General features: G+C 36.7%; 1 long non-coding RNA gene across 1 annotated transcript in view; it reads right to left on the bottom strand.

Moving 5' to 3' along the window:
- Positions 1–1,414: 1,414 nt before the first annotated feature.
- Positions 1,415–11,111, bottom strand: part of LOC139729905 (uncharacterized) — an 82,277-nt gene continuing 72,580 nt past the window's right edge. The window contains exons 4-5 of the long non-coding RNA XR_011710892.1: positions 8,560–8,649; positions 1,415–1,436 (exon numbers count right to left, since the gene is read on the bottom strand). This is a non-coding gene — a long non-coding RNA (uncharacterized lncRNA). The remainder of the gene's footprint in view (positions 1,437–8,559; positions 8,650–11,111) is intronic.

Genomic DNA, 11,111 nt, shown 5'->3' with positions numbered 1-11,111 from the left:
TGAGTGATAACTTTCAGCACAAATCAATGGGATATTTGTGAGGCGATATGTGGGTGTGGTTGCAAATATCGAATTGCTAGGAAAAACATGTGAAACTTTATAATTCTGTGATGCCATATTCTAATATCTGATTTTGATGAAACCATAACCACTCCATTCATTTGGGGCCCCATTTCATAAAACTTGTTATCGATAACAAGTTACGATAGTTGTTACACAAACTGCAGATATCCTTGCATCTGATTGGTTGACAGCAAATTTGTCATAGAAATGTGGAAGTTGTTACTGATAACAAGTTTTATGAAACGGGACCCTGATCTTCTTCTATTCAACAGAATCCATTTCCACAGGGTATGGAATGGCTCTTTCAGGATAATTAGTTCACTAGTTTCTTACCTATTGCTGGTCCATCTGTCCCTGTGTGATGATGCAATTGAAGAACAAAATAAACACAAGAGAAAGATAAATGCAAGTGAAAGAAGCAAAAGCAAAGCTATAAGCATGAAGAATCTGAATGACACATTGATGTGCATTTGTGTTTGTTTCACTGATAATAAGAGAACTGCAAGCAGACACTGATGTAACTATATGTCATATACTTTTGACTGCAATTTAATGTCAATGACTACAATTTAAAGTTAGTATTGATGAATATTCAAGTTGAGCAGAATGAAAATAATCTTATCAAAATATGACATTGGAAAGATTTTGAATTCTAAAGCTTTCCATCTGGTCATAAAGCAGTGTTATAACTAGTCATCACATATACATATATATGCAATATATAGGGCATATTAATGACACTATCCACTTACAAATCTCCCAATGAATCAAATATATTAAGTTATTCAAATAAAATAATCAGTTTTTTATATCATTCATAGGTTCTATCTTTTGTATCTGATCACTGTAGTCTTGAAAAACCTTGCAACAATATTTCTTCTTTTTTTTTGGGGGGGGGGGGGGGGAAGAGAAGTTGTCACTGCTAAGTTGTTGATTTTTATTTTTAAAGTTATTTGATATATGATTTTCAGCAGAGAATTCAGATTGATGAGATAGTTGTGAGATCATAATGTGTTTGCAGTTGCAAATATCGGCAGCCAGGAAAAATATGTGAAACTTTAAAACTCTGGTATTCAACATTCAAATTATTTGATTTTGGGGAAAAAAACGTAACCATTCTATCCAAGGATACAAGGTATTTTAATGTCTGTTAACATGAATACAGAAATTTGCCCTCCACTACCATAACAAAAAAGAAGAAGAAAAGAACAAAAATTGTACATGTAATAATGTAAAATATAACTGACAAAAACATTGTGCAAATGTTCATGATCTTCCTCTGTGTAACATAGTCCATTTGGACAGAATGTGAAATGGCACTTTTCAGAATAATTAGTTGACTAGTTTCTTACCTGTTGTCTGTCCCGCTGTTACTATGTCACAATGAGTGGAGAAATGAATATAAACAAAAGAGAAATACAAGTTACAAGCAGGAAAAAAAAAAAAGCTGTACACAATAAAACTTGAAATATATATATATATATATATATATATATATATATATATATATCAAACATATCTCTGGTATATATACTCTTCTCGCAGGAAAACTGACACAAGGCGGGGGGAGGGGGAAGCTGCATTTTAGTGAGAGAAACAAATGCCACAGTTTACTGAAAATTTGTGGGGAAGATTTTAAAGTTACGACCAATAAGATGCAACCAAACTCCTGACATGGCAGCCATGGACCCTACTAATTAGCTGTCTCTTTGACAGCTGTTTCACTCTGAAGTAGTTCTTGTAATGTGTAACGCTCAGGACGTGTCACTCAATGAGGCCGTTTGCCATGATTCTGCTCAGTAGTACGCCAATACACTGTCCTCCGAGGAGAGGTACACTGTATCATCAAATTAATATCTTTATATGACCTGCAAGTTCTTTGCTTTTGCTAGTAAAGCAAATGACATCATGTATCATGCCAGAGGTGTTGCAGCCAAAAATGGACAATTTGGTCACCCTACGGAGCAACCAAAGAAAATTTCTCAATCACAATGCCTACTTGTATCATATTGACCTAAGATTTGCCAGCCTTTGTCCAATGACATCCACTCAAATCTTCACTAACCTGATGCTTGTTCGTCAGCTTTGCTATTCTTAACATCCTTCTCTTTAGCTTTTAACATGTAATTCCGAGAGCACAATATCTTAAAAGCAACTTTACGTATATACTTTAAAAAAAGAAAGAAAATCTAATTGAGCTGTAACTGCAAGTGACTGGATCAAAGACTATCATACATGGAAACCCGCCCACAAGCATATCAGGGCAATTACCTCCCGCACTAAATACTGGTTAGTGATAAGGTTAGAGTAAAGATTAGGGTTAGGGTTAGGGTTAGGGTTAGGGTCAGGGTTAGGGTTAGGATTAGGTTCAGGATTAGGGTTAGGGTAAGGGGAAGGGTCAGGAATAATTGCCTAGGGGGCAATTGCCCTATAGACCCCCACAAGAAGTATCTCGAAACCAAGCTCTACGTCAGAATCTACTGTAGATATGACATGATTCTAAACAGGCTTCTTCTGTGCATCCTCAATATTGTGTAATTTACATGTACACTAGGGGGACATTTCATCCCTTTCCCATAGTTGTGACGGCAAAACAACAACAATGAAACAAAAGCATGTCTTGGCACTTGTTATATCATATATTAAATTTTGCAGAGCTGTATCATTGCTTCCACATATTTCTGTAAGCTCTGTATAATATATCTATATAATGCACAAGAAATGTCTTTGGCATATCAGGACAATTACTCCTGGCCAAATACTGGTTAGTGAAAAAGTTAAAAGTAAAGTTAGTAAAGTTTGGGGTTAGGGTTAGGTTTAGGGTTAGAGTTTGGGTTAGGGTTAGGATTAGGTTCAGGGGAAGGGTCGGGGTAATTGTCCAGGGAGTAATCGCCCTAGACACGTCTTTAGAGGGCAGCATACTGTTACTGAGTTCACCATGACAATCACGTGCAATCCATTGAACTGTGCACACAGTTCAACTATATGGTTCAATGCTGTGATTTCCCTCTTGGGCTTGTGAAATCAAGCAGTAGTCTGTACTATTGTATGATCACTATCTTTACTGGAGGTGGAGATATAATCTAGTCATATGATCCGAGCCACAAGGGCAAAACTATGCATTGATTTGCTGCTCAGAAATCATCTGAAAAGTATTTTATTCATCCATTTCTGTCGTATGCTAGGTGCGACATTTAGCAGCATTGGGGATCAACACAGTCCTTCTCATGTGTTTTTGTGTAAGTTTTTTTTTTTTTTTTTTTTTGGACTAAGGCTGTAAGAGAGTGAGCCATTCAACATTCAGGGGCCTGATTTGAAGTAAAAAGTTACTTGCCATTCCTACAATGTGTGTTTTTTTTTAAATCATTTTATTTATCATCAAACATGCTCCAAATCATAACTTTTTGCATTCCTGCTACCAAAACATCCTATTAGGATGGTCTCCTGCACACAAGGACTGTTTTCTGTGCACAAATTCTGCAGTTACTTCACAGCTACTGTCTGTTCATCACTGCACAGTGAACAAGACACAAGTTTCCCTTCAGGTGCATAGGCCGCCATGTGGTCGGCTAAGCAGCATCATTCCCCTTGCCTTTAATGAAAATGATAAATTATGGCAATTTACGGTACGACTGCACGGCTTGCACGCTTGAAGTACAAAGTTGTAACACTCTATGTCCCCAGTGCAAAGTGGACACAATACATCGAAAGTGAAACTCAATGGCTGCTTCCCCTTCTTCTGTGCATATCCATAACAGCAGTAACTCTTCCTGCTAGTGTATTTATAGTGAAAACTCCAGACATACAATGTCTTCTCATCTTTCAGACTTACCTGGGTATTTAAAATACTATGCTCTATTGTATTCGAGTTGTAACCCATATCATTCTGTCTTCTTCACGATCTTCTTTTAATATTCAGCATGTCTGTTCTCGGTTCTTTTTCTCACATATTTCTTGCGTCTTGTGTTTATAGGATTATTATATTCTTCTTCTTAGAGTTAGCAATTATGATACAGTAATTGCTCAAGATGGCAGTTTCCTGCATTTTTTCGTTGAAATCACTGTAATCTATAAAAGTCAGGAAAAATCTCCTAAAACATGAATCAGTACCAAATGCTTCTTTGTTGATAATGACACATCTATATGTGTTCTGATGCGCTGATGTTCTGATGAAGATGCTAATGCAAAAATTAAATCACATCATACCAAACCAAGGTAAACAAAAAGAATATATCATACATGTAGATTTCATTTGGTACATGCATTATTTTGGAAAAAAGCATGCAGATCAAATCAAAACATTAGAAGTTGTAGTCAACTGCAAGCCCAGTTGATACACTGTAGGCCTACATAACCTCACAAATTATGGACAAAGTTCACCGTGCAAGGCAAGATCCAAACTTATCCATCGCAAAGAGATCACTAACAAAACTGAATTCTCAAGGAGCCCTAACGATCAAAGTATCTAGAGCTAAACTATATAAACACTTTCATGTTCTGGTGCTAGATACATACAAGCAAGCATGGCGTAATGCAATACCAACTACGAAGAGAAGTACAGGATCTTTGTAATCCTTTCAGCTTCTTTTTTAAAACTTTTTTTCTTCTCCTTCTTCTCTGAAAAACTGTTTTGCTTCCATAGATCTCAAGTATACATGCAGTTTCAGGAAATTTCCAGAAAGTGGTGTTATATATTGCCTTCCTTTCATGACCCAGTTAAAATCATTATATATAGCTTGAACAGTGTAAACTTTTTGTCTCCAGAAATTCATCACACACAAATAATTGTGTCATCACAACAAGTCTGGTCATTTTCTTAAATAAATGCAACAACACAAAGAATTCTATTTAGTAGTCCCAAATACCCGAGTCCCTGCAGGCATCATTCTGCTCATGCAGTGTATAGACAACTCTGGGTAATTCGGCTGCAATTACTATAGGTTTGAAACAGACTTCAATTTTGATGCCTCTCACTCCTACGGTTTGTGAGAAAATTTGTAGAATGAACAAATTACGACAAAACCACACCAATTCCCCGACGAATTGATTTTTTCATTTTAAATACAAAACACTGTTCTGCCTCTTTGGGTAGAAAAGGCATGGTAAGAATTTTCCAATCAAACTACAGTAGCCCAGGCAAGATGCCATGCAAAATAATAATGATAATAATAATAGTAATGATAATAACCAAATATACTCATGATCATAATTATGATAGTGACTACTAACTTTCAAAAAAAAAAAAAAGAAATCATAGACACTCCAGTCTTGCAGCAAATAACCTACTTTCACTTTTAAAGACGTCGTCACTCTTTCTCTGCGGCACCTCAAACCTGCTGGTATGTAGAGGATTAAAACTTGGCTAATTCTTTCTCTTATCTTTCTCTCTGAATTCCATAGCATACTGCTGTATATGCACATAAAGGACAAAGGACATATGAACTCTATAGCCCACTATCACTAGCTATCATAGGATGCTTCCCACATTCCCCTTCAACCAGTTTTCTGAAGACCTTCCTTGAAGATTCTAATAATACTACCTCAAAGAATCCAGAAATGTTGCATGTTTTCTTTTCCATGAATGGAATCATATCCGCTTGATTCTGTATTCCATAAGCCTCCTATGGCATCACATCTATGTATTAGTGGATTATGTGAAATTTGATGAGATATTGAATATTACAAAGGTACATGTATAGTTCATTATTGTGAGTGCATGGTGTTCCATCTTTATGGCAGTGGCGATGATTGCACTCTGTTCTTTCTTCCTACTATGGCGCCCTCTAGAGTTTCTGGAAAGCACAGTGCAGACAATTTTGGACTGTCTGTACTGCAGCATCTTGCATCAAACCAAGAATATAACATTACGACACAAATTTAACTGGACAAATTCATCAAATCCTTTCCCCAAATTCATAACTTCTGCAAGCTACACATAATTATATGATATTGGATGGCCTTGAGATTAATACAAGGAAATATTGGACGAGCTATGCACAAATATTGGACGAGTCGAAGACGAGTCCAATATTTTGCTTAGCGAGTCCAATATTTCCTTGTATTAATCGAAAATAGGTCATTCAATATCATCATTATTATCCTACAGAGGATTTTAGCAAAGGAAGTTTTCACTTAGGCCTACCCTTTCTGTCTCCGACTTCGAGTGCTGTTCCTACTGTGTAGTGATCCTGACATGGGGTATGGTACATGTACACTCTTCAGTGCAAGTTAATCCACTTCAGTCTCTGATAAAACAGTGATCTATTATCCAAGGTAGCCGTCATGTTACTGTTAGACCGATATCTAGCTAATTTAGACCAGAATTAGATGTATTTGTATCCGAGATCTGAGAAACAATTCACGTCACATCTACCGTAGATCGTGAAAGATTGAATTAGGCTACTACTACCACAACTAGTCCTACTGTGCTGTATATAACGTACTTGTACACACGTACGTAAATGTACAGTAACTGTAATATGCATATCGCGCATGCGAATGCAAGCGCAGCGGCGGCGGCGGCGGCCGGCTACATTATATCGCGCGCGGGCTATCTAGCAGTAGCGCTGAGCATGCAGAGCTGCAGATCAATCGTCGCCTTGCGCCTGCATGCACAAAAAAAAATGCAACTTGTTTTCATCAAACCTAAATTTAACTTCCTGTTATGAAAGTGATATTTTGAAAAATTGTGTGAAAAACAATTTCAACTAATTGATATAGGAAATTTGTTTGTATAAACACAGAATTCTAGAAGAAACGATATTCTAGTTAATTCATGATTGACCAATCACAGACGTTTTTACTTCATATTTCAGGTCATCTTGTATATATCTCAACCAATCACGGTGCAGTTTATAAAAAACTTTGGGGAATCCCCTCTTGCCCTCCAATATTTTAAATATTGGTCGCCTCGGCCAAAATTATTGGTCGAGTACAACAAACCTTCTAAGTGGGTCGGAGGTTATGAGGTGCGTCGACAAAATAACACTTGTATTTGGGCTCTAAAAATCCTCTGTATGGATAATAATGGTATATATTCTCCCATGGTCCATTCTATTTTCACATCCCATTCCTTCTAAGATTCTTAAATCCCCATTAGTGAATGGCTTTAAACCTGTTTCTCAATCACCACTTATCTCAAATGCAAATTGAAATCCTCTGCACAATATTTCTAAGAGAAAGAAGATTCATATTTACCAACCAATAACAATCAGCGTTATTTTTAGTCCACAAGATACACAATTATGATCACAACCAATCACAAAAAAAGTTCTCTAAATGACAAATAAGTGATGTGATATCCAGTTTGCCATCTGCAGTACAAATCCAACCCATTGTGTTCCCTGCCATCTAAAGCGAAGCTGACATAAAGCATCATCAACTCCACTCTTTGTTGTCAATTTATAAAGAAAAAAAAAACAGGAACACATCCTCTTTCAATCTGTCAATGGTAACTCGCTTCCTGAGTGGAGTGGAGTAGGGTCGACATCAGACAGTTGCGGGATGCTATATGCCCTCAATCACATTTCCATATGTGAGCATCATAAAGGAAAAACATATCTTTATACACTGAATACGTGTGTTTCTCTTCCCATGGGAATTAAGTGCATTGTACCCCGGCAACAGGGGACAACTTCTTCTGAAGGTGCCACACCTGCACTAAGGACTTGTAGCTGATATTTCTCATACAAATCTAAGTATGCATGAAAGGATGCATGTATGTAATTTACATAAATGTGATGAGCATCATACAAGTGTACATGTGTTGTATACTTGTTTATACATACATCTAAATCCATTTATGTACTAAACATGTTGATTATATTAGACTATCTATAAATCTAATATGTATGCATATGAATAAACAATGTATCATACATACATACACATACACATAAATGAATTCATTCATACATACATACATACATATTTTGTTATTTAACTGTACTATGAGAACATCAGATTAAAGGGACATTCCAGATGATTTTCATAATTTTACATCATGTAGTACATAAATCGACAACTCCATTTATAGATTTGCGGAATTTATTGTGGTTCTTGAGCAGAGAAACAATACTTTGAAAAACCGTAAACAAATCACACTGAACAAGGATGATGACATAGAAGGTTCACATATTTCAGAAATGTAGCAGCGTAATTCCATTACAATACCGCTTGCTTGCAGGTTCACCTGTGTATAATCTATGCATGCCTTCTTCTTTTGTTCTGCTTCCTTGAGCCCCTACTCATGCATTCTTATGGTGACTCTGCCATGTCCTCATCCTTGTTCATTGCAATTTGTTCTAAATGTTGAAAATATTCTTATTCTTCATCCCAATTATCACAAATTCTGAAACTCTGTCCTCAGTAGAACTAATTTATAGTTGTTCAAATGTAAAAATTTAAAAATCATCCGGAGGTCTCCTTTAACTTAGGAGCTCAGACATACAATACTGCATCTACATCACTTCATGATCAAACAATCTCATCACATACCTGCTAATGTCGCTGCTAGGAGCAGAAGAACAGCACGCAGCTGAGGTTGTTGCCTGATCTGGCCCATTGTATGCGCTCCCGTGTCCCTCTCTGGTGGAAAAAAAAAGACAAAGCGACTTGAAAAGAAAATTAACACTTACTTTCAATGAATTTATTTCCACCTTGATTTGATTTGATATTCGATTTGATTTATTGGTTTCTGCATTATCATTGTACATGTACATATTGTTGAGAGTGTATTATATACAGTCAACTTTGCTTACGTTGACCTCACATAAGTCAAATAAAACCATATTAAAGTTGAATATCTTATCCAACTCCTCCTCTCTTCGTATTCTATTGATTTCAATCCCACAAAAGTCAAATTTTCTCTAAGTCGAGCTATTTCTTCACTCCAATTAAGTTTGACTAACATGAGAGGTTGACTGCACATATAGCCGTACATACGTGTTTACTATGTTGTGTACATATTAAATAATACAGAAGGGCTAAAGCTCAAACGTACAATGTAGCCTCATTTGCTTGCAGTCCGTATACATGATACATATATGCAAAGAAACAAAATAGTGAGAAATTGTGATGTGTGAATAGAGGTGTAATACGTGGTATATAGAACATAAGATAGGGAAGGCATAAAGGACACCTTTGCTCTTGTTTAGCTGCAAAAATGAACCACCTGTAGTAGAACAATCACATTTGTGGCATTGATCTTCCCTTTATTTGCATTTGAGAAATATGAACACGATATAGAATGAAAAGAAAATTAAATATTGACATGAAAGTAATTTGGGGGAAAACAACAAAAGCATAGTTCATATGACTTTGCTTGCTTGATGAAAGTTATAGGAAACTAGCTCACATATTGCGATAAAAGTACTTGAACATATTACCATTGATGCAAGAGGCAAAGTGAAAGAAGCAGAACTTTATAGGTTTGAACTAAATTTTGGATTTTCAGAATAGGATGATAGAGACCAAGGGTAAATGCAGGGGGGGGGGGGGAGACATGAATATACACAAAAGCTGTGTGTCCGGTTGATATAGAGAGAATAAAAGTTCACATTTTTGGTTTGGAAATGACATCTCCTGAACCACAAACCATCCCCATATTAGCTTAATTCAATGTTAATCGACGTTTGGTTTTGAAATAAGTGTACCTGATGATTCACGCTTGCCTAAAATATAAACCGTAACATCATTTGGATTGAAATACAAACACATGCACGCCCACACAATCACTCAATTACACAAACACATACACACATAATGCACACAGGCATATAGATCTCATGAGCTATTTCCCACATCACTTTGGCCACACATTACTATGATACTCATTTTACACTGTGCACATACATGAACATTATACAGTGTAGGTATTTCAACTGCAATACAGTACACATGTGTAGATTATGAATTTTATCCAAAGGCTTACAATTTATATTCTATCTCTCTCTCTCTCCCTCTCCCTTCCTTCCATTTTTCTTTCTTTCTCTCTCTCTCTCTACTTAAATCTTACTTTCTCTTTCTCCTCCTCATTTTCTTATCTTCATGCAAAAAAGAAATATAAAATAATAGAGACCTTTTTCCCCCATTATGGCTGCTCATGATAAACAAGTTATATAAAGTGGAGTGTGGTATAAAATAGCACATATTTCACCAAACAGTTGTACAAACTATCAAGCACCTTGGAGGGCCCTTATAAAAGTGTCATACTTGAGATTGCAAGAGATGGAACTGAAATGGAAATGCGAGTTTGCATGCTCCATGCGAGTAGAGTTTTTAATGACTTTGTAGCCGAGTGCGGGATTAACCCATTGAGGACGAGTCCCGAGTATACTCGGGCAAGCGTCTATGGGAATGTGTGTTGTAGCAAAATCAAACCATCCTCAATGGATTACGAAGCACCTTGGGCGGATCATATCACCATGTCATTAGTAAACTTAGTTTCACCTACTCTGGTTGTGTCACAAAACCCCTCATGAGCAGAGCAATAAGGACAAGGCAAGAATATGGAGTACTTGCACTTTCAGCGTAAAACTCCCCTTGCAAATTTCACTTTCTTGTTGAATGTGTGAGAGAGTGACACAGTGTTATAGTAATTACTCCTTTTGTGAGCCTCACGGGTACATATAGCAGGTTACAAGAACATGCTACGGACAATAATTATAAGATTTGTTTGACATTCACCATAAACTGTATGAGTGGTTTCTTTCGCGGTGGTTTTATTTTCGCGCTTTTCGCGCTTTGAGGTTGAACCGCGAATTTAACATCACGCGAAAATGTTTTGAACTCGTGGCTTGTTACAACGCTATCATTACCGACCGCGAATTTAAACACACGCGAAAAAGTCCGCACCGATGGAAACCGCAAAAGTTTCTGTTCGCAAAAGAAACCACTTTTACAGTACTCATTTGGAACCTACATTTGCATGATATCTAGATTCATTTGAACCCCACTGGATCCTCAGTATCAGTAGAGATAGAGTACATAGTACTGTATAAGCTGTTATTTTCACGAGGGTTTAATTTTTGCGAATTTCGCGAATCATA

The sequence above is a fragment of the Diadema antillarum genome, unplaced genomic scaffold (genome assembly GCF_040938485.1).
Source record: "Diadema antillarum isolate AM-2024a unplaced genomic scaffold, OU_Dant_1.0 seq00000269_RagTag, whole genome shotgun sequence".
Lineage (NCBI taxonomy): Eukaryota > Metazoa > Echinodermata > Echinoidea > Diadematoida > Diadematidae > Diadema > Diadema antillarum.
Note: the sequence above shows the minus strand (reverse complement) of the source record. Positions and strands in the feature narration are given on the sequence as shown.